The 23,300-nt window shown below is 42.5% G+C and overlaps 1 protein-coding gene across 1 annotated transcript in view; it reads left to right on the top strand.

The window, feature by feature from the left end:
• Positions 1–2,505: 2,505 nt before the first annotated feature.
• LOC124595756 (glutathione S-transferase 1-1-like) overlaps positions 2,506–23,300 on the top strand; it is a 40,609-nt gene continuing 19,814 nt past the window's right edge. The window contains exon 1 of the mRNA XM_047134634.1: positions 2,506–2,565. The gene's annotated coding sequence lies outside the window, so the exon portion shown is untranslated. The remainder of the gene's footprint in view (positions 2,566–23,300) is intronic.

The following is a 23,300-nucleotide window of genomic DNA, read 5'->3' as shown; positions in this document are numbered from 1 at the left end:
GGTGGAGGGAGAACGTGACCTCTGTTGTCCATTGGCTCTTGTGTTACGTGCCATGATTGGTGGCCACCGTCGAGTGAGAAGTTTGCTGCTGTTTACCAACTGCTGGACGTCGGCCGCGCGGCGGCAGTTACTCGCCGGTAGTGCTCGTGCCTCGTGTTGACAGTGCGGTCTGTTGGGCTCTGATTGCTGGCAGCCAAGATGCGGCAAGCCTGAGTCCATCCTCCCTGTTCAAGTTGCTAGGATGTTTAAGTATTTCGATGGCCTCTCTGATTTTTCGTTTCGTCATAATTGGCTGCTTGGCCAACACACAGGCTTCGCTGAATTTTATTTCTTTTCCGCAGTCATGGTGATGTTCTGCCACTGCGGATTTGTTGTGTTGCCCTAGACGAATATAACGCTCGTGCTCCCGAATTTGCGTTGCTATTGGCCTACCAGTCTCGCCGATGAATGCCTCTCTACATTCGCATTCCACCTTGTAAACGTCTACAGTGTGTAATGCATCCACCTTGTCCTTGGTGGAGCCTAGCACGTCCTGGATCCTACGACCACTATAGAAGACAGGTTGCGCTCCAACGCGGCGAAGGCGTTTGCCTATTCCGTCAGTAACGTTTTTCACATAGGGTAAGCGCACTGTTGGCTGCAGTTTGTGTTTCCTGCTTATCTTTCTTGCTTGTGTTCGTCGACAGGGCTGTGTTTATCGACTTATGGCTGTAGCCACTGGCTAGACACGTTGTGCGTAACCAGTCTCTCCTAGAATTTGTGGTGTTCCAAAGCCTGTGGCTTTCCCAAGTTACTAAGTACTCATAAGTATGTAATCTCGAGTATGTAATTTACTGCGTAATCACTCAAATTATTTAAATGAGTTTGTTTCATTGAAATTAAGTTCAAATTTTCAGTATCGAACTGCTTCTACGTTTCATATCGAAGAAATGGGGACGTATATTGACATTATATAACACAAAAAATTTATGGCAGTAGACAAACACTTCCAGATAAGACACACATTTACGTTTATATTAGTTCCTGCCCTTGTACCAATCTGTATTTTACTCATATTTCCTCTTCGCTTCTGCCTACATCAATTATTTTGCTACCGGAACTGCAAAACTCATCTACTACTTTCACTGTCACAGTTGCAAATCTATGTCCCTCAGCGTCACCTGATTTAATTCGACTTGTTTACATCATCCAAGTGCAGCTGTTTTCGAGGTTCTAATACAAGAAGCAAATATGATAATTTGAAACATGGTTTCACGGAACCGTGTTAACAATGTATACAGAGCAAGTAAGAAAAAATAGGCATGGAAAGAGGTCAACGGAAAACCTCAGCTATAAGAATGGGCAGTTTAATAAGATACATGATTTGACATTCAGGTATAATTATTTTGTCAATGGAAGCAGCGACAGAAGCGAAAAATTGTAGGGTAACCAAGGATAAGAACTATATGAAACAGATTGTAAGAAACATTTAATATCCTTTGTGTACACCAACTACATGATTAACTCAAGACAATGAGTGCTGCTGACTGGCAGTAAACCAACAGAGTTACATCTTTACTGTATCTCATGAATGGAATACAGATCATTCCAAACAATAAAATCCTGTTCTTGGTAAGTTTTTATTTCTATTGATATTTCTTACTCTTTGGGCCTCTTCTTATATCTTTTTTTCCTATTAAAATTGGATTTGAGTCTATGAAACTTTTGTTCTTAGGTCACATCATCTTCACGGTTTGGCTAATTAGATGTTATTCTAAGATATTAATTAGACACCAAACGAAAATGTACGTATTCGCCGTACCTTTGATGTACAACTTATGTACACGAGCTTCAAAAACTTATTTCCACTAGCTCTGAAGTCCATAAGAAAATACATATGGCATCCAAGTTTATACATTAATTTTAAAGCAGTGCGCGCGTCGGACGGAAAGTACTGGATCATCCTCTCTATAGGTCGTACTTGGCACTCAGTTATATCTTTCATGATGGATAGAGCTTAGATGCTTTTTTCAAGTCCTGCAGGGCTATCAGTGGCCTTGCTACTAGCGTTATGTTTCAGTATCCAGCAACTGCAGCAATTTCCTTGCCTTTTAATAAGCGCACATTATGGATGCTACGACAAGTATAAGAGCCACAGAGCCAGTCTCGTGGCTGTGAATCCGTGAGTGGAAATGTGGGTAAACGTGTAAAAGTAAAGTCCTCACTCAATGAATTTCTGTGTTTCGCAGGTGTAATCTTAAACCTAAAAAAAGAGCCACGAAAGTTTCAAGCAAGAGAGTACAGGAAGTGAGTAGTAACATTTTGAAGAGCAGGTTGGAATATACAAGTCATGGGCTATTCGGCCACAGAGGAAATGTTGCGGGTTGTAAGATGAGTTACGGGCTTTCCACAGAGCAGAACAAGCCGGCATGATAAGCAAGTTTGGAGCGCGCCTTATCACCGCCGCTGTTGGCGCGCGCTGAGTGACCTTGACGCTGCTTCCACATAAAACCAGTAGCCGCCGACAAGTCCGCTACAGACGCAACTTGCCTCCACAGGCAGTTAGTGCTACGCTGACCTCGTCTGGTAAGTAACGTATCAAATGTCATTCTGTACGCACCAAAGCTGTATGGCAGTGAAATGGCTGGTCTCTTCGCCTACAGCGTGTTGTAAAATCTGTCTCGAGGAAGAGGAATAATTCTGCACGTGTCGTAAGAGAAGTCACTGCAATATTCGCGTATCAGTAAAACTGCTGGAATACTCAGAATTTTTTTTTTCGATATTACCGTTTCACTCAGTATTACTAAGCATTTGTCTTTCTAAAGTAACCAAAGATGGAAACGACATCAATGATAGTTGTTTACATTTGATACCAGCTACCTGGAGTAGTGAGTACATTGCAACTCTGCTCCACATATCGTCTTTCGGTATTTGGCGGAGCGTACTTCTCGTACCACTATAATTTCTGCGTGGTTCTGCTTGTTCGAGAAGGGTTCCCGGGAAAACGACAGTGAAAAAGAACGGCCTAGTGCATTAAGCCACATCAAACATTCAGTTTTGGTCTGTCCCTTATCTGCTGCATCGCAATATCTGTACGTTCTCCAAACCCCGTAATGCACATTGTGCCTGTTTACATTCCCGGAGATGTGAAAAGTCGCTTCATTGTCTGCATAGATTCCTTCCAGCATTTTCCTAGCAAGCTCAGAACTTCTAGACCTATCATCTGGCTGCAAGCTTTCAGGAGTTGGCACCTTGTATCCACGCAAATGCAACCGTTTGTGTAAAATCTTCATCACTGCGCTCTGAGGTATGGCTGTTTCTCGGGAAACACGAGGCCTCGATTTTCGTGGATTGCGTTAAAAAGCTGTACGCACGGTATCAACAGTGTCGTCACTCACCCCAAGTCTGCCGCCACTTGCTTTGTCACTCAGTCTGCCGGTCTCTCTAATCTTCTCGTACCATCCTTTCATGCCCTTCACATCTGACAGATCTTGACCACAGGCACTTCAGAACCGTCGCTGACCGTGTTTCATGAAACCAGAAAACACGTTGGGTTCTCTCCTAAAAAAATGGTTCAAATGGCTCTGAGCACTATGGGACTTAACAATTGAGGTCATCAGTCCCCTAGAACTTAGAACTACTTAAACCTAACTAACCTAAGGACATCACACACATCCATGCCCGAGGCAAGATTCGAACCTGCGACCGTAGCGGTAGCGGTCGCACGGCTCCAGACTGTAGCGCCTAGAACCACTCGGCCACTCCGGCTCCCTCCTACATAGAGGCCACAGTATAACTCCTGAATTATGTTACCTACAACAAATAGAAAAAATGAATCAGATGCTGCCAGAGCACATGCAGAATAGCATCCATGAACTAAGCTACCATTTGCAGAAAAACCGGAAACATGTGTGGAAGTGTATTCGTAAAATAGCTTTATGCATTGCGCTACCATTTGCAACGAGCCACATAGCTGTATGTAGCATATTTCTTTAGAAACAAATATTTTTAACCAAAGAAAGACTTAACGCTCATTCTGTATATATTATGACTTATGCTAGGACGTATGTTCAAGGATATTTATCAGTATACTACTCTTCGCACCTGGTAAGGAGATGCGATACTCAAGAATCGGCAGGAAGAGGGCTAATATACTGATCAGCAAGAACATTATGACCATCTACTTGATAGCCGGTATTTCCACATTTGACACGGATAAAAGCGGCGACGCGTCGTGGCATGGAACCAGTGAGGCTTGCTAGGTCGGTCGAGGGAGCTGGCAACATTTCTGCACGCACAAGTCACCTACTTCCCGTAAATTCAGCGGAGGGGTCAGTAAGCTCTGTCGCCACGTTCAACCACATCCCAGACGTCTTTGATCGCGTTCAGATCTGGCGCGTTGAGTGGCCAGCGCATCAATTGGAATTCACCGCTATGTTCCTCGAACCACTCCATCACGCTCCTGGCCTTGTCATATGGGGCATTTTGTTACTGAAGAATGTCACTATCGACAGGAAACGTGATCGTCATAAAGGGGTACACGTGGTCTGCAACCACTGTACGACACTTCTTGGTGGTCATGGTGCCTTGTAAGAGCTCCGCCAGTCGAGGTGGTCGAGCGGTTCTAGGCGCTTCAGTCTGGAACCGCGCGACCGCTACGGTCGCAGGTTCGAATCCTGCCTCGGGCATGGATGTGTGTGCTGTCCTTAGGTTGGTTAGGTTTAAGTAGTTCTAAGTTCTAGGGGACTGATGACCTTAGAAGTTAAGTCCCATAGTGCTCAGAGCCATTTTTGTAAGAGCTCCTCCGGACCCATGGATGGCCAAGCGAATGTTTCCCAAAACATAATGGAGCCGCCGCCAGTTTGTCTCCGTCTGTCAGTATAGGCGTCAAGGGGCTGTTCCCTTGGAAGACGACAGATTCGCGCTTTTCCACCGACATGAAGAAGAAGGTATCGTTATTCATCAGACCGTGCAATGGTCTGCCACTGTGCGAGCGTTCAGTGCCGATGATCATATGCCCATTTCAGTAGTAGTTGAATATGTCGTGCTGTCAACATTGACAAATGCATGGGTCGTCGTCTGAGGAAGCCCATTGTTAGGAGTGTTAAGTGCGTTGCGTGTTCTGACACACTTATAACCTGGCCAGCATTAAAGTCTGATGTTAGTTCCACGACACTTCGCCGCCTGTCCTGTTTTACAAGTCTGCGCAGCCCACGACCTGTGACGTTTGTAATGAGGGTTGCCGCAGAATCCCACGAAGTAAGGATGTAGTTTCACCTTGGTTTCGTCACGTGTTGAAGACTCCTACCACAGTACTCCTCGAACACCCCAAAAGTCGTGCAGTTTCCGAAATGTTCGTATCGAGGCTCCGGCCATCACAATCTGCCCTCGGTCAAACTCAGACAGATCGCGTCCTTTGCCCAGTTTTCACAAGGACAGCACCCTCCCTGATGCTACGTGCGCCGTGCGCGTGTCTGAGGCAGTCATTCCTCGCCAGGTGACGCTGCTGTCTCCTGGGTGGACATATATCGATAGTAGATGTTATGGTTGATCACTGTATGCTAAGGCTTTCGTGGGTAAATTTGTGATAGTCTTAACACATACTTTTCCTAGAACTGGTTTTATGTGACCGTTCCACTTTGATCTGCACGCTTACTCCTAGATACTGTATGTAGTTACCATCGAACAATAATTGGTTTTTCGGCCTATAAATGCTCTTGGTGTACGCACTACACTACTAGAACATCTTTTTCTATTGTACTGCGTGCGTGGCGGGCCCCAGCTTTGGTGTATTGTCTTGAGTGACGTTCTGATGATTGCCTGTGCGCTTTCCCAAATACTATGAAGAGTGAAAATATTATAACTTCCCGCTTAATAGCGTGTTGGTTCATCAATAACGCAGCGATGCTGTGGGACATCAATTCAACAAGTTCTTGACAGATTTCTTGAAACTTTTGTTGTTGTGGTGTTCAGTCCAGAGACTGGCTTGATGCAGCTCTCCATGCTACTCTATCCTGTGCAAGCTTCTTCATTTTCAAGTAACTAGTGGACCCTACATCATTCTGAATCTGCTTAGCGAATTCATCTCTTCGTCTCCCTCTACGATTTTTACCCTCCACTCTGCCCTCCAGTACTAAATTGGTGTCCCTTGATGCCTCAGAACGTGTCCTACCAACCGATCTCTTCTTCTAGACAAGTTGTGCCACAAATTCCTATTCTCTCCAATTCTATTCATTACATCTTCATTAGTTACTTTATCTACCCATCTAATCTATCTAATCTTCAGCATTCTTCTGTAGCACCACATTTCGAACGCTTCTATTCTCTTCTTGTCCAAACTAGTTATCGCCCATGTTTCACTTCCATACATGGCTACACTCCATACAAATACTTTCAGAAATGACTTCCTGACACTTAAATCTACACTCGATGTTAACAAATTTCTCTTCTTCAGAAACGCTTTCCTCGCCATTACCAACCTGCATTTTATATCCTCTCTACTTCGACCATCATCAGTTATTTTGCTCCCCAGATAGCAAAAGTCCTTTACTACTTTAAGTGTCTCATTTCCTAATCTAATTCCCTCAGCATCACCCGACTTAATTCGACAACATTCCATTATCCTCGTTTTGCTTTTGTTGATGTTCATCTTACATCCTCCTTTTAAGACACTGTCCATTCCGTTCAACTGCTCTTCCAAGTACATTGCAATCTCTGACAGAATTACAATGTCATCGGCAAACCTCAGTTTTTATTTCTTCTCCATGGATTTTAATTCCTAATTTTCTTTTGTTTCCTTCACTGCTTGCTCAATATACAGATTGAATAGCATCTGGGATTGGCTAAAACCCTGTCTCACTCCCTTCCAACCACTGCTTCCCTTTCATGTCCCTCAACTCTTATAACTGGCGTCTGGTTGCTGTACAAATTGAAAATAACTTTTCGCTCCCTGTATTTTACATTTTCCACCTTAAGACTTTGAAAGAGAGTATCCCAATCAGGACTGTCAAAAGTTTCTCTAAGTCTACAAATGCTAGAAACGTAGGTTTGCCTTTCTTTAACCTATCCTCTAAGATAACTCGTAGGGACAGTATCGCTTCACGTGTTCCAACATTTCTACGGAATCCAAACCGATCTTCCCCCAGGTCGGCTTCTACCAGTTTTTCCATTCGTCTGTAAAGAATTCGTGTCAGCATTTTGCAGTCGTGACTTATTAAACTGATAGTTTGGTAATTTTCACACATATCAACACCTGCTTTCTTTGGAACTGGAATGGTGTCTACTACCGGGGCCATGTTTTGATTTAGATCTTTCAGTGCTCTGTCAAATTCTTCACGCAGTATCGTTTCTCCCATTTCTTCTTCACCTACGTCCTCTCCATTTCCATAATATCGTCCTCAGGTACATCGCCCTTATATAGACCCTCTATATACTCCTTCCACCTTTCTTCTTTCCCTTCTTTGTTTAGAAATAGTTTTCCATCTGAGCTCTTGATATTCATACAAGTGGTTCTCTTTTCTCCAAAGGTCTCTCTAATTTTTCTGTAGGCAGTATCTGTCTTATCGCTAGTGATATATGCCTCTACATCCTTACATTTATCCTCTAGCCATCCCCGCTTAGCCATTTTGCACTTCCTGTCGATCTCATTTTTGAGACGTTTGTATTCCTTTTTGCCTGCTTCAGTGATTGTATTTTTATATTTTCTCCTTTCATCAATTAAATTCAATATCTCTTGCGTTACCCAAGGTTTTCTGCTTGCCCTCGTCTTTTTACCTACTTGATCCTCCGCTCCCTTCACTATTTCATCTCTCAAATCTACCCATTCTTTTCTAATGTATATCTTTCCCCCATTTTTGTCAATCGTTTCCAAATACTCTCTCTGAAACTCTCTACAGCCTCTGGTTCTTTCAGTTTATCCAGTTCCCATCTCCTTAAATTCCCACCTTCTTGTAGTGTCTTCAGTTTTAATCTACAGTTCATAACCAACAGATTGTGGTCAGGTCCACATCTGCCCCTGGAAATGTCTTACAGTTTAAAACCTGGTTCCTAAATCTCTATCTTACCATTATTTAATGTATCCGAGACGTTCCAGTATCTGTAGGCCTCTTCCACGTATACAACGTTCTTTCATGATTCTTAATCCAAGTGTTACCTATGATTAAGTTATGCCCTGAGCAAAATTCTACCAGGCTTCCTCTGTCATTTCTTACCCCCATTGCATATTCACCTACTACTTTTCCTTCTCTTCCTTTTCCTACTATCGAATTCCAGTCCCCCATGACTATTAAATTTTCGTCTCCCTTCGCTATCTGAATAATTTATTTTATCTCATCATACATTTCTTCAATATCTTCGTCATCTGCGGAGCTAGTTCGGATATAAACTTGCACTACTGTGGTAGGCGTCGGCTTTGGGTCTATCTTGGCTACAATAACGCGTTTCTTGAAATATGTGGCACTAAATATCTGCGCACACCATTGGCGACCCCTGACGTATTCCATTGGCGGTGCAAAAAAAAAAAAAAAACTTTGTTGGGGAGCATCGAACGTAATATGGCATTTCGTCAATAGTTCATATATTTCATAAGATATTATTTCAAACAAAACGTATAGGGAAACAGAAATAAATACTTATTACAGCAGAACCCTTCTTATGCACAGTGAGAGTTTGATATATTCCTGGAGAACATGATAACAAGCTTTTGTATAAGAGAGAGAGAGAGAGAGAGAGAGAGAGAGAGAGAGAGAGAGGTTGCTTTAGCTATCTTTTTCCCATGGCTGCGTGAGATATAATACGTAACACTGACTCCCAAAATCTCTCTTGTACACATATACGCACACGTGTGCACACATATCAACAGCACAGTTCTTCACTGCTCACAGGGCATATGCGATCACTTTTACGTGGCAGACGTAAGCAGGGGGTGTTTTGATGTATGGTTGCTTAAGATACCGGTGGAGATCGGACCTGAACTACCACGTTGACGACACTGCCAGTCTCAGCCAACAGTTGCGCTCTACCCGTTACCGAATAATTTGTGTGCTCAGCTTTGCTTTGAGTTGTGCTTGCTGGTTGTTTCCTTTTCTTATTTTGAACTGAGTGCAGGGAGCAATCTTGTTCTGTCACAGGGTTCGAATACGACTCTCACAAAACCAGAATACATATGTCCATTATTACATCGGTTCTGCCTTCCCGGGAGCACAGAACACGGACGTAGGCTGCCAGCCCTGTGAGAGGGAGGCGTGCCGTGTCCTCCCATGTGCTCTTTTCCCATCGACTGCTAGAGCATGTATAAATGATTCGAACTCGTAATCTGGATTTTGCGAAACAAATTTAATCAAATTATGACATTTAAAACTAAAGGCACTGTACTCACCAGAAACAGCAACTCCATGACTTTGGGATGACAGCTTCAAAATATTTAGTAGGAACGGTATTGGAAATCCATTCCTTGCCAAATAAATCTGTCACTCTCAAATTGAAATCTTCAATTTTATACTCAAAGGACTTTTCACAGGATAGCATCCCTAAGGCACTCAGTCGTTTTTCTTTCACGGTGTTTCGTAGGAACGTTTTAATTCTCTTGAGCATCGAAAAGCATCGCTCAGTTTCTAATGTCGAGATAGGCGTCATTGTTAGCAGTTTCAAAACTTTTAACAGTCTCGTCGAATGTGTCACAAAGTTCATCCTCTAGAATCAGCGAAAGAAACGGAACTCTGCCAGAAACTGCTCTCAACTCAATCTAACGCAGAAGACACGAAGGTCACCCTTCTAATTTCTTTTTTCCAGAAATTTATATGTCTGTAATTTCAACGTATTTGTGTGGAAAATTTGTGATGAATTGGCAAACTGATTACATCAAATAAGTTGGCTGCAATGAGGTATCCATTGAACTGAAAACGTAATTTTGTTTCAGAAAGGATGGCAACGAGCATTTCCAAAGCATCTCTTTTTTTATGCCCATCATAATTCCTTGGCTTCTTGGCAGGCATCTTTCCGTCATTTTCCAAACTAATGTCGTTAAGGATTGAGTCAATGTCATCTCTGATGTTTTGCGTTATCACTTCAAAATTCTGGATGTCTTCTTCTGAAGCTGATTACAAAGTACGTCTGTATGAGGAATTATCTTATAGAAAATGAATTCGTTATCTTGCAGTCTTTTTTGTATGAACCAGTTTTTTCAATGATAGAAGATAGTTTTATGCTCTCACTTGTTTCAGTGACTTCCTTGACAGCAACAGGATCTTTCCTGAATGAGATTTTCACTCTGCAGCGGAGTGTGCGCTGATATGAAACTTCCTGGCAGATTAAAATTGTGTGCCGGACCGAGACTCGAACTCGGGACCTTTGCCTTACGGGGGCAGGTGCTCTACCACCCTTTTTTTTTTTAGTCGTTTTCGTTCGTTGTATCTGGTCGGTGCGGACGTCGCAAGACATCCGTTTCAATTCGTCGTTGATCCATTAACTCAGTTTTTTATTACAGAAGGCAACTAACCCTCTGACCGAACACGCTGAGTTACCGTGCCGGCAACGAGCTAATCAATCACGACTCACGCCCCGTCCTTACAGCTTTACTTCTGCCAGTACCTCGTCTCCTACCTTCCAGACTTTACAGAAGCTCTCCTTCGCAGGGGGTACTGGCAGAAGTAAAGCTGTGAGGAGGGGGCATCAGTCGTGCTTGGGTAGCTCAGTTGGCAGAGCACTTGCCCACGAAAGGCAAAGGTCCCGAGTTCGAGTCTCGGTCCGGCACACCGTTTGAATCTGCCAGGAAGTTTCAGGCTCTTTCCTGTTTTCAAAAAATATCTTTTACCACTCCAGAATGGTAATTCCATCTCGTGACACACAAACGGAGTAGGCTTATTTTAATAATGCTATGCAACACTTTTGATCTTTGTGGATGGTAAAAAAAGAAAGAAGAAATACTTGAAAGATGTGCAAAATAGATGAGGGCTTTGCGATTAACAGAGGCTGCCATAGATATAACAAGGTTGAGCTGATGCACATAACAATGGATGTACTTTTCAATTAGGTATTTGTCTTTCAACAGTTTTTGAACCCGATTCGACTTGCCACTCGTAACGTTTGCACCGTCGTAACACTGAGCTATTATTTTGTCTCTGTCATCGCCAATTAATGGTTCAATTTCTTTCAAATTACTCTCAGCTATAGTATCAAGATTCTGACTTCCTGGATTAACAAAGTTCCAAAATCTTTCAACAGGTTTCCCTCAACAATGTAACGCACTTGAAATTCGTAAGTCACATCTGCGGTTTCATCCACGATTATTGCAACATAATCGACACGTTTTATCTCTTTACGAACTTCATCATGGTACACTTCCAACATGCATTGTAGTAGTTCGTTCTCAACAGTCTTAGAAATGCCTTTGAACACAGATGCTTGACTAAGATGAACGTGAAGGTCTTTATCCTGTTCCGCACTGAAGTGAATTATCTCACGGGAAACCCCCTTATTTTGAGAGACATCAGGTTCATGGTGGCACCTGAGAGCCAGTTCCAAAGCACCACAGAACTGAATACAGTTTATAATTAAATTCAATATATATCTATTCTTTTCTACACGTCTGCTGTGGCTGTCAGTTGTTTGTCTATATTGGGAATCTAATTTCTGCTGAATGTTCATTTTGGCTAGAAATAAAAGACTAAGCACATTATTCATGTGTCGCTTTGACATTTCATGTACGTTTATTTTAGACTATATATGCCCAAAATCAGTTATTTTGGTCTTACCGCAATGAACGACTCCCCCAAATAACACGCAAGGAAAACAAAAAACAGCGTTGCTTTCTTCACACCCACAAATCCATTTGTTCTTTGGTAAATTTCTGGATTGAACTTACGGCGTCGATTTTTTGTTTGCTGTCCGCCTGCTTGTCTGGATGGTAACGTGCTGGCCTCCTATGCAGGCGGGCCCGGGATCGTTTCCCGGCTGGGTTGGAGATTTTCTCCGCTCGGGGACTGAGTGTTGTTGTCCTCATCGTCATTTCATCCTCACCACCGGTGTGCAAGTCGCCCAATGTGGCGTCTACCGAAGCGTGTAAACAGTAATCTGCCGCTGCAGTTTAGTGCATAAGTGCCTAGTGATGGGCTAACGAACAAGAGTGTCTGCAGACTATGTTGTTTTATGACATATGGATATGTGTGCTCACAATAGTAACAGCGTCACGAATATATGTAATCGTAATGCCAACGACAGATGAATTTGTCAACTCATTTTAAGTTGACATGGCTTAAAGCCACAAAAATGTAAGTAACATGCTTTCGCAATTGCCTTTTTTCATTCTGTGTAATCGGACGAATATCAAGATACACAACAATTTTGTTAAATAATTTATAAACCTGTCACACATCAATTGCAATAGTGGACTTGTTGCTGAAGCAACAGGTTTTCGGTTTTTCCAACGCCAATTTAAGCTGACTTTTAAAGCCGCTCAAAATAAGCGGTTCTGAAATAACCGATTTTTGGCTTTTTGTTCATATTATATACTGTAATAAAAGTAGAAATCGAACGAAGTTAAAAATTTTGATACTCTCAGTTTCGAAATCCACAGAATCAAAAATTTAAATTAATTAGGCAAATAAAAGAAAATTTCGTCCGTCCACCGTTCGCTTTTCTCGAAAAGTGGTAAGTTGTTAAATACTATACAAAAAGCACCAGTATTCTCCTATTGGTTCCAATCTTTGAAATGCTGCTCAAAAATCATGGTGTAATCGATAATCATAGCACTATTTTGGCATTACGAATAGTCAGTGCTAACGGGTTGAAAACTGAGGTTGAAGAACATGTTTTTCGTGTTAATTTGTCCTTTTTCAAGGGCTACAAGCAGATAAAGGCGTATTCTGTAGGCACTGGCAGCAGATCAGTTACTTCCTATATTTGTTGTGTAATATAAATAAATTGCGATAAATATTTTAATTTATGAATGTTACCTTACTTTTCTTCCTCCTTTATTATTTTATAAACACGGTAGGTATATCTTTAATCTTTTAAAGCAAAGGAAGCGTTGTACTTCATTGCTACATCACTTTCTCAAAATATTTCAAGGCTAGAGGTGGTGCCATTCTGCGATACAATTAACTTCCGGCGACGGCAGCGAGGTTCCATCACAAAATAAACCTTAACATGAGCTGTCAATTTTGAAACTTTCTTGATCATCTATATTAACATACTTCGTTCCCTTTTCGTTAGGTTCTGTGTTCGACCTAGTCTTTCGCTATTAATTAAAGCGTCTCTTTCTCTAAATCGCGATATTGCGGACTGCACAGCTGTCCGATTTCTTCCAGCAGCATCAGATATTTATGAAAATGATTTTCATATTGGTAATAACTATTTGCTTTTCTCTACAATCCTTTCTGGTAAGCTATAGGATTGGTAAGTAGGGCACATGGACTACAGGAATAGACTGTTGACCCCATTTAGTTTCACAACATTAATTAAAACAGAGCATTGGTAACAATAAAATGATTAATTAGCATTTGTTAATTGCGCTGACCTTCACCAATTACTCAATTGTATAAAAGGAATGAGAATAATCCAAAAATTTTTGAAAGAAAAACAGCTTTATGGCTCCAATTTAAAAAAAAAGATTACTTTACACAAATATAACTTTAACATAACTGCAGATCTGAGCTCACTAGTTGTGAAATTAAGTCAATTATCAGGCCTTGTGAATATGAAAATTAACAATTTGTAAAAGCTATTATGTCTCAAAAGTACTCAAACAGCAAAACTCATAAATATGTGAATTACCCATTATGGAAAGCCTTCGGCAATATGATGTTATGATAGCCTGAAAGACCTACACAGCAAACAGCACATTCTCGACGTTTGGCGTCCACGACGGCCGCGCGTCTGAATTCCGTGTTGGAGAGCTCAAGTGACAACAACAGGCAGGAGGGCCTACGCACACCAATAGCGGCTTGTAGAACACACGAAGCCAGTATTAATACACAGTTCACTGAAATGTTAAAACCAACCGCCAAGCACTGGGTAGCGCGAAATGCAGGAAGAGATGTTAAACGTTAGAGTGTGACAACCGCAATTACAATTAAAGCAACAGTTCATTAAACAATCTCCAATGACGTGAAATTTCACTAGATAAATTTATAAACCACAACTAGCTCAAGGTGATAATGACTAGACAACCCGCACACAAGCTTAAATACCAAAGCAACGTTTGACAGCGCAAAATTGTTATTATAATTGCAAACAAGGAAGAAGTTTACAATTCCAATTTAAATTAGCGGCTTAAGTTTTATACAGAGAATATACTTCGATTCATAAAACTGACCACTTAATATATTAAGAATAACAATTAAAAAAAAATGAATCGCCCAATATAGGTCACACTTGTAATTCAAGATAAATGCAACGGAACCAAGGGACAGTGCAGTCACATGGACTTGCAATACCTACTATCCTGGACCCACGCCCAAGCGGTTTAAGGACTAACTAGCGAAAATCAAAGTGGCTACAAGGAGCAATCACATTCAAAAGTTCCGCCACAAAATAGCTCACCCTTTAAAGTTAGTCCAGGAGCTCGCACTTAACATGCGCGCCAGGGTGAACTCCCGCGCTCTCCTCAGGATTCGAGATAGACACGACTCTTACACAGACTGTATGTTGACGGGTGACTGCTTCCACACTCCAGTTCCGCTCGCCGCCAGACGCAGGCGCCGGATGTCAACACGGTGCGTCCTCGCAGTACACCAAGTGCCGACTGACTACTTGCGATGCTCCGTGCGCTCTCTTCCCCCTGTCACTGCCTCCAACAGAGTCTCCGTCACTGTCCCCTACCGAGTCTCACATCGCGAGCCGTGGCCATCCTAAACAGAGGGCGCTAGCCAACCAGGACGCCGCGAAGCGCGTAACTTAGACAGAAAAACTATCGTGTCAAGAGCATCGCAGGAAGTCACGGCTCACTTTGCGCCCCTTTGAGGCCCATTTTGCTGTTGCACGACATTCACCGCGTATCAGAACCAACATTCACGACGTGCTGCTTGGCGCTGAAGGCATTTCGTGCTGCAGGCGGTTCGTTATTCGTTTCTATGTATGCATTTCTGGCATTTGTAAATCTGCAATCTTTGTGATAACTTCACATGTGGCAAATTCTTTTTGGTGCGTGCGTGCGTGTGTGTGTGTGTGTGTGTGTGTGTGTGTGTGTGGTGCTTTGCACAATATGGTGATGTACAAATTACCTAAGTGCTGGATATATTTTGGAATATTCGAAAGATACAATGCTGCAACTTCGCCACAAAATCGCGCGGAATTTTCGACGGTAACAACACGCCAAAAATACTTCGCCACAGTGGAAGAATAAAAATCGAAAACGGACGATAATGTAAAGTGTATCTTGAAAATCATTTGAACAACCGTCTGATGATGAACTTTCCAGTTCGAAACCAGTAACGGTGCTATTTACCTAAATCAATAGCAGTATTAATAATGACTGGTTGCTGGTCTTCTTCATTGTAAGAATTAACCTACATTAATTGTACACAGCCACAGACTCACCATGTCAGTTTTAGACAAAATAGCATTTCTAGTAGTGTATGAGTACTTCTTTTCCAGTCTGCGAAGCCAACTGGTACAGAAACTTTGTCGGCCGGTGTGGCCGAGCGGTTCTAGGCGCTAACAGTCTGGAGCCGCGTGCCCGCTACGGTCGCAGGTTCATATCCTACCTTGGGCATGGATGTGTGTGATCTCCTTAGGTTAGTTAGGTTTAAGTAGTTCTAAGTTCTAGGGGACTGATGACCTCAGAAGTTAAGTCCCATAGTGCTCAGACCCATTTGAACCATTTTTGAACAGAATCTTTATTTACGTTTTGCAGAAGGCTAATTTGGTTACCTCTTTTATATACAGATGAAGGAGGAAAATGCATAAACGTAGTTTACGAAATAACATCTCTGGTTGTGATCTTTAGTTCTACTCACTAAGTTATTCTACATGAACAACAGTGTATGAATACGTTTTGCAATGACTGTATATTGCAGGACACCAACGATAAACACGATGAAGGGAACGGCGAGGCAGCATCTCGGCGACTAACTGATATCGCATTTGTGTGGTTATTTACGTGGCAACACTTTACTTCGATTACGTAACTCAAAGTCACTCGAGTCAGAGATGCTTATCTCGGACGGTAGAAGTTTTCGAGTGCGCGTATCGAGCGACAGCGTGGTGCAACTGCTTACACAATCTGCTGAGCAACCAGAGGGGGGCCTAGGAGACAGGTACTGTGTTCAGGACCCAGAGGATTAAATCGCTTCTCAGCTCTTATTTCTTAAAAATTTCTAGAAAAGAAAAAAGAAAATAAAATAAAAATACATAAAAGTAAAATAAAACAAAAAATCAGGCTTCAGAAAATTGTTGCTCAAGCAATAAAAGAGAATCCCCTTACTTTGCAAACGGTAAACATATTTTATACAGGGTATTTCTGACCCTGTATGTGCTCTTTTGTAAATAAGTTCTTAATAAAACGGTTACTTCACACTTCAAGAGGTAGCCATCCCATCTCAGGCACAAAAACGCAGTAGTAAGCAACTGTATTCACGTCTGGTGTTCAATGCATGTCAGCCATCATATACAATAAACCATGATGGCCTTGTCCACCTAACATTCTAAAAAAATTACTGTTTTTTCAGTTTTCAGAAGTGAAAAATATGCATATGGGAAATGGGAAGAAGAAAAAAGTTTTCCTTATTAAAATGTGATAAATGTGTTTGAATGTCATCAATTATCCTCCAGAATTACTGTTTCCTTCACTAACCGTTCCTTAACTCGCCAGAGTTACTTACGTTGAGGTGAAAAACGTCATGAGATACCTTCTAATATCGTATCCGACCCCCTTCTGCCCGGTATAGAGAAGCAACTCGACTTCGCATGGACTCACCAAGTCTTTGGAAGCCCCAGCAGAAACAATAAGTTATGCCACCTCTATAGCCGTCCATAACTGCGAAAGTGTTGCCATGGCAGGATTTTGTGCACGAAATGGCCTCTCGAATGTCCCGTGTCGGGCGATGTGGGTGGCCAAATCAATCTCTCGAACTGTCCAGAATGTTCTTCAAACAAGACGCGAACAATCGTGGCGCAGTGACATGGCGCATTGTCATCCATGAAGTTCCATCGTTGTTTGGGAATATGAAGTCTATCAATGGCTACAAACGGTCTCAAAGTAACCAGTGAAAAATCCTTCCATGTCATGATCATCAGCCCTAACTTTTGCAAATATAGCTGATTCTGTACTTCCACCACTTCGGAAAGCAAACTGTGAGACGATAAGAAATTTGCATTTATAGAAGCAAATCATTTCACAAATCGTTTACTATCAAAAACAGTCTTGATCACAATTTATATATTGCGATAACCGGTTTCGACCACTACTGTGGTCATCTTCAGACCAATGAGTAAGAACCCCCATCTGCTAGAGAATCATTGAGTAGTGATTCTCCAGCAGAAGGAGGTTCTTACTCATTGGTCCGAAGAAGAAAACGGTAGTGGTCAAAACCGGTCACCGTAATAAATAAATTGTGATAAAGACTGTTTTTGATAGTACATATTGATCACTGTTAACTCCCATAATGTATTAAAAAGTAATTTCACAAATCGGTTTTTGGATGGCGAAATCAGGAAATAGACTTGTGGTTTTCCACGTATGCCGGCCACTGTGACCGAGCGGTTCTAGGCGCTTCAATCTGGAGCCGCGCTGCTGCTACGGTCGCAGTTTCAAATCCTGCCTCGGGCATAGATGTGTGTGATGTCCTTAGGTTAGTTAGGTTTAAGTAGTTCTAAGTCTAGGGGACTGATGACTTCAGATGTTAAGTCCCATAGTGCTCAGAGTCATTTGAACTATTTTTCCACGTATTTTGTGCTACCCTCTATTAGCAGAGGTATAATTCTTGCCCGTTTTAAATATTGTGTTAAGTGTCCTAAAGCTAAATCTTGTACACACTGTATACGTTGTTTCAGCACACAGACTGCTAAATCATTTACGCTTTATGACATTTTACCTTCTACACTCCTGGAAATTGAAATAAGAACACCGTGAATTCATTGTCCCAGGAAGGGGAAACTTTATTGACACATTCCTGGGGTCAGATACATCACATGATCACACTGACAGAACCACAGGCACATAGACACAGGCAACAGAGCATGCACAATGTCAGCACTAGTACAGTGTATATCCACCTTTCGCAGCAATGCAGGCTGCTATTCTTCCATGGAGACGATCGTAGAGATGCTGGATGTAGTCCTGTGGAACGGCTTGCCATGCCATTTCCACCTGGCGCCGCAGTAGGACCAGCGTTCGTGCTGGACGTGCAGACCGCGTGAGACGACGCTTCATCCAGTCCCAAACATGCTCAATGGGGGACAGATCCGGAGATCTTGCTGGCCAGGGTAGTTGACTTACACCTTCTAGAGAACGTTGGGTGGTACAGGATACATGCGGACGTGCATTGTCCTGTTGGAACAGCAAGTTCCCTTGCCGGTCTAGGAATGGTAGAACGATGGGTTCGATGACGGTTTGGATGTACCGTGCACTATTCAGTGTCCCCTCGACGATCACCAGTGGTGTACGGCCAGTGTAGGAGATCGCTCCCCACACCATAATGCGGGGTGTTGGCCCTGTGTGCCTCGGTCGTATGCAGTCCTGATTGTGGCGCTCACCTGCACGGCGCCAAACACGCATACGACCATCATTGGCACCAAGGCAGAAGCGACTCTCATCGCTGAAGACGACACGTCTCCATTCGTCCCTCCATTCACGCCTGTCACGACACCACTGGAGGCGGGCTGCACGATGTTGTGGCGTGAGCGGAAGACGACCTAACGGTGTGCGGGACCGTAGCCCAGCTTCATGGAGACGGTTGCGAATGGTCCTCGCCGATACCCCAGGAGCAACAGTGTCCCTAATTTGCTGGGAAGTGGCGGTGCGGTCCCCTACGGCACTGCGTAGGATCCTACGGTCTTGGCGTGCATCCGTGCGTCGCTGCGGTCCGGTCCCAGGTCGACGGGCACGTGCACCTTCCGCCGACCACTGGCGACAACATCGATGTACTGTGGAGACCTCACGCCCCACGTGTTGAGCAATTCGGCGGTACGTCCACCCGGCCTTCCGCATGCCCACTATACGCCCTCGCTCAAAGTCCGTCAACTGCACATACGGTTCACGTCCACGCTGTCGCGGCATGCTACCAGTGTTAAAGACTGCGATGGAGCTCCGTATGCCACGGCAAACTGGCTGACACTGACGGCGGCGGTGCACAAATGCTGCGCAGCTAGCGCCATTCGACGGCCAACACCGCGGTTCCTGGTGTGTCCGCTGTGCCGTGCGTGTGATCATTGCTTGTACAGCCCTCTCGCAGTGTCCGGAGCAAGTATAGTGGGTCTGACACACCGGTGTCAATGTGTTCTTTTTTCCATTTCCAGGAGTGTAGTTTTTGCACTCCTCAGAGATCTCATAATCAAGGCAAACATAATACACTAAAAGACTGACTATCATAAGACTCACTTTATATGGACACATCAGTGCTTTCGATAACCAAGGAAAGAAGAAAGGTGTGTAATAGACGGATGAGCCGAGTATCGTGAATAGTATCAGAAATTTCTGAATATGGTTCATAGGTTTGACTTTGCCAGCTCAAATATTGTCCATTGCAGGCTCACGGAACTTAAAGCAGCTGTGTTGTACGTTACACACACTATACTGCAGCACTGCTGTGGAACCTCCGACAGCAATCGTGATATTTACACAGGCTCTCTGCGATAAATCTGCGCTCGTGAGAAGAAAAATGTCACTTCACAACAAAAGCTTACACAATTATATTGAGTAACAACCCATCCCTCTATGAAATCTCTCTGATAAACAAAATGATAGAACAAATGGACTTAAAAGGCTAACAAAGTATGTTCAGAATGAATATAGTAGGGTTATGTGGAAGAAGTAACGATTAACTCTCGAAGTGTAGACTTTGTGTACTAAATTCACTTAAATTTATATTAGACTAAAAAATTCCTCTTTTTCAGAAATGCTATGTTTGCTACTGACAGTCTGCATTTTATATCTTCTCCACTCCGGCCATAATTAGCTATTCTGCTGCACAAATAACAAAACTCACATGTTACTTTTAGTATCATCTCCTAATCTAATGCCCTCGGCGTCGCCGATTTAATTCGGCTGTATTCTATTAACCTTGTTTGACTTTCATTGATTTTCATTTTATAATATCTTTTCAAGATACTACGCACTGCGTACATATGCTCTTCGTAGTTCTTAGCCAGTCTCTGACCAAATTATAAAGTCATCGTCAAGCTGCAAGTTTCTTATTTCTTCTCCCCAGGTACTAGTTCCCTTTCCAAATTTCTCCTTGGTTTCCTTTCCTGCTTGCTCAATTTACAGGTTGAATAACATCGGGGATAGGCTACAATCGTGTGTGACTCCTTCCTTAACATTGGCGTACCTTTAATATCCTTCGATTCTGATGACTGTACTCTGGTTTCTGTACAAGTTGTAAATAACTTCTCGGTTCCTGTGCTTTATCCTTGTTACCTTCACAGTTTCAAAGAATACACTCCAACCCACACTGTGAGAAGCTTTCGCTAAATCTAGAAATACAGCAGAAGTAAGTTTGTCTTACCTTAACCTATCTTCTCAGATAAGTCGTACGGTCAATATTGCCTCGTGTGTTCCTGCATCTCTCCAGAACCCAAACTAATTTACTCCAAGGTCGCCCTCTACCAGTTTTTCCATTCTGCTGTAAATAACTCGTGTCAATACTTTACAATCATGAGTTCTTTAGAACTAGAGTTATTACATTTTTCCTGAAGTCTGAGAGTATTCTACCTGTCTCATATATCATGTACACCAGGTGGAATAATTTTATCGTGGTTGGCTCTCATAATGATCTCAGGTATTCTGAGGGAATGTCGATTTCTGCAAGGAACTGCTTCCCACGTAGATCTTTCTTAGCTCTGTCAGATTCTTCTCCCGCTATCATATCTCCCACCTCGCGTTCACGTACTTTCTCTTTTCTTTCTTCAACACTGTTCTCAAGACTATTTCCCTTAAGTAGTCCCTCTACAGATCCCTTCCGTCTCCACAATTTCCTACCTTTTTGTATTTTCTTCAGTTTGGATCTGCAGTTGTGTAGTTGATAACGAAAAACAATAATGGTCACTAAGAGCACCAAGAGAGAGACAGGATTAACAACAAGAAAAGTATTTCTAGAGCATCAGTCCAACATTAAATCAGGATTGAAGGTGTTTAAAGTTCAGTTAGGATGTTTACAATGTCAAGCAATTGATTAGCAAAAGTCCATGTGGGACAATGGATCTGTGAATCCTGCTGCAGTCTCATCAAATGTTTCGGACGCGTTATTATTCACGACTTGTGCATCTCGTATGCTGGACAAAACCAGAACCACACATTGGTAAAGTTTTTTGTGCTGCTTATAATTGTTAAGCGATTTAATGACATGCTAGAGACAATAGCTTTTTTTTACATTTTGACCGGATCTTGGAGTGATAAAGAAAGTGATTTATGGCCCTGATCAATATGACAGCCCGATTAACGCTATTAAAACAAAGCAACCTCCATTCGTCGTTAAAACAGCAGTAAATGAATACATTTTGAACTTTTAAGACTGGTAGCCACAATTTTTCAAAAAGGCTGTCATCAGAGCTACTAATAAACAGTCTTTCAGATAAGTCTTGTAAGACCTGACTTTCACATCAGCAAAGAGAGGATATGTTACTGCTTACACGTATATAGCTGGCATGCACAGAGAAGTCTTCAAGTTGTACAAAGGAATATATCTGTTATAAAAGTGTGTAATGGAAACGTTCCTGTCAAAAAGAAGAAACTTGAAGATGCTGCCAAGATAACACATTATGTGCCTGACATATACAGATAGTTTTATAACAGTATTTCACCATGGCATACAGCTACCACTACTCAGACTACAGATTACGACAATGATTAAGGCCGCGCGGGGTAGCCGCGAGGTGTAGGGCGCCTTGTCACGGTCCGTGCGGCTCCCCCCGTCTCAGGGTTAAGTCCTCCCTAGGGCACGGGTGTGTGTGTTGTTCATAGCGTAAGTTAGTTTAAGTTAGATTAAGTAGTGTATAGGCTTAGGGACCGATGACCCGAGTAGTTTGGTCCTATAAGACCTTACCACAAATTTCCAATTCTTTTTTCCCCAATGATTAAGGACTCAGAAACTCTGCAAGGACTCAAAGATGAAGAATTTGTCTTTTTGAAATTTAAATACGTCTCTATCACTTATCCGTTTTTTGCTTTTTAAGGCAATAAAAGTCCTGTAATAAACAGTGGGAACATCGCTTGCGTATTATTCTCACTATTTCACTCAGTGGAGACAAAGAAGGGAATGATTCCACCTGTTTTGAAAATATATCAGAGTTAAAACAAAGATCGAAAAAATTCACTAGTGGAATATTGCTACTGTGGTTAAGTTTGTAAGTTAATTTAAGTTTCTTCATTCTACTTTTAGTTTCGTTGCTTCGAAGTTTTTTTTTTCCGAATACAGGTTCAAGTGGAATCTTTCCCTTCTTGGTCTCACCGGTTCAATTACAGATCTATATCATTGACCTCAACCTACTGTAGAATTATGGAACATATTTTATGCTCAAGAAATACAACATTTTTGGAGAACGAAAATCTCCTCTAGAAAAATCAACACGGTTTCTGCAAACAGAGATCTTGCCAAATTCAATTCGCTCTGTTCCTTCATAAGATCTATAGCTCTGTAACTCAGGCTGATGCGGTGTCTTTGGCTTCAGGAATCCTTTTGGTACCGTCTCGTTCTGCCGTAATTTCCGGAGTATCCCAAGGAAGTGTGATACGGCCATTGTTGTTTACAACATATATAAATAATCTAGCAGAAAGCGTCAGATGCTCTGTAAGGCTGTTCGCCAATGAAGCGGTTGTCTATAGCAAAGCAGCAACTCCAGAAGACAGTATCGATTTGCAGAATGACCTGCAGAGGGCTGATGAATGGTGCAGGCTCTGGCAGCTGAGCCTAAACGTAAATAAATGTAACAACATCTACATCTACATCTACGTGATTACTCTGCTATTCACAATAAAGTGCCTGGCAGAGGGTTCAATGAACCACCTTCGGCCGGCCGGAGTGGCCGTGCGGTTCTAGGCGCTGCAGTCTGGAAACGAGCGACCGCTACGGTCGCAGCTTCGAATCCTGCCTCGGCATGGATGTGTGTGATGCCCTTAGGTTAGTTAGGTTTAATTAGTTCTAAGTTCTAGGGGACTGATGACCTCAGAA

Source organism: Schistocerca americana, chromosome 2, assembly GCF_021461395.2.
Source record: "Schistocerca americana isolate TAMUIC-IGC-003095 chromosome 2, iqSchAmer2.1, whole genome shotgun sequence".
In the NCBI taxonomy this organism is placed as follows: domain Eukaryota; kingdom Metazoa; phylum Arthropoda; class Insecta; order Orthoptera; family Acrididae; genus Schistocerca; species Schistocerca americana.
Note: the sequence above shows the minus strand (reverse complement) of the source record. Positions and strands in the feature narration are given on the sequence as shown.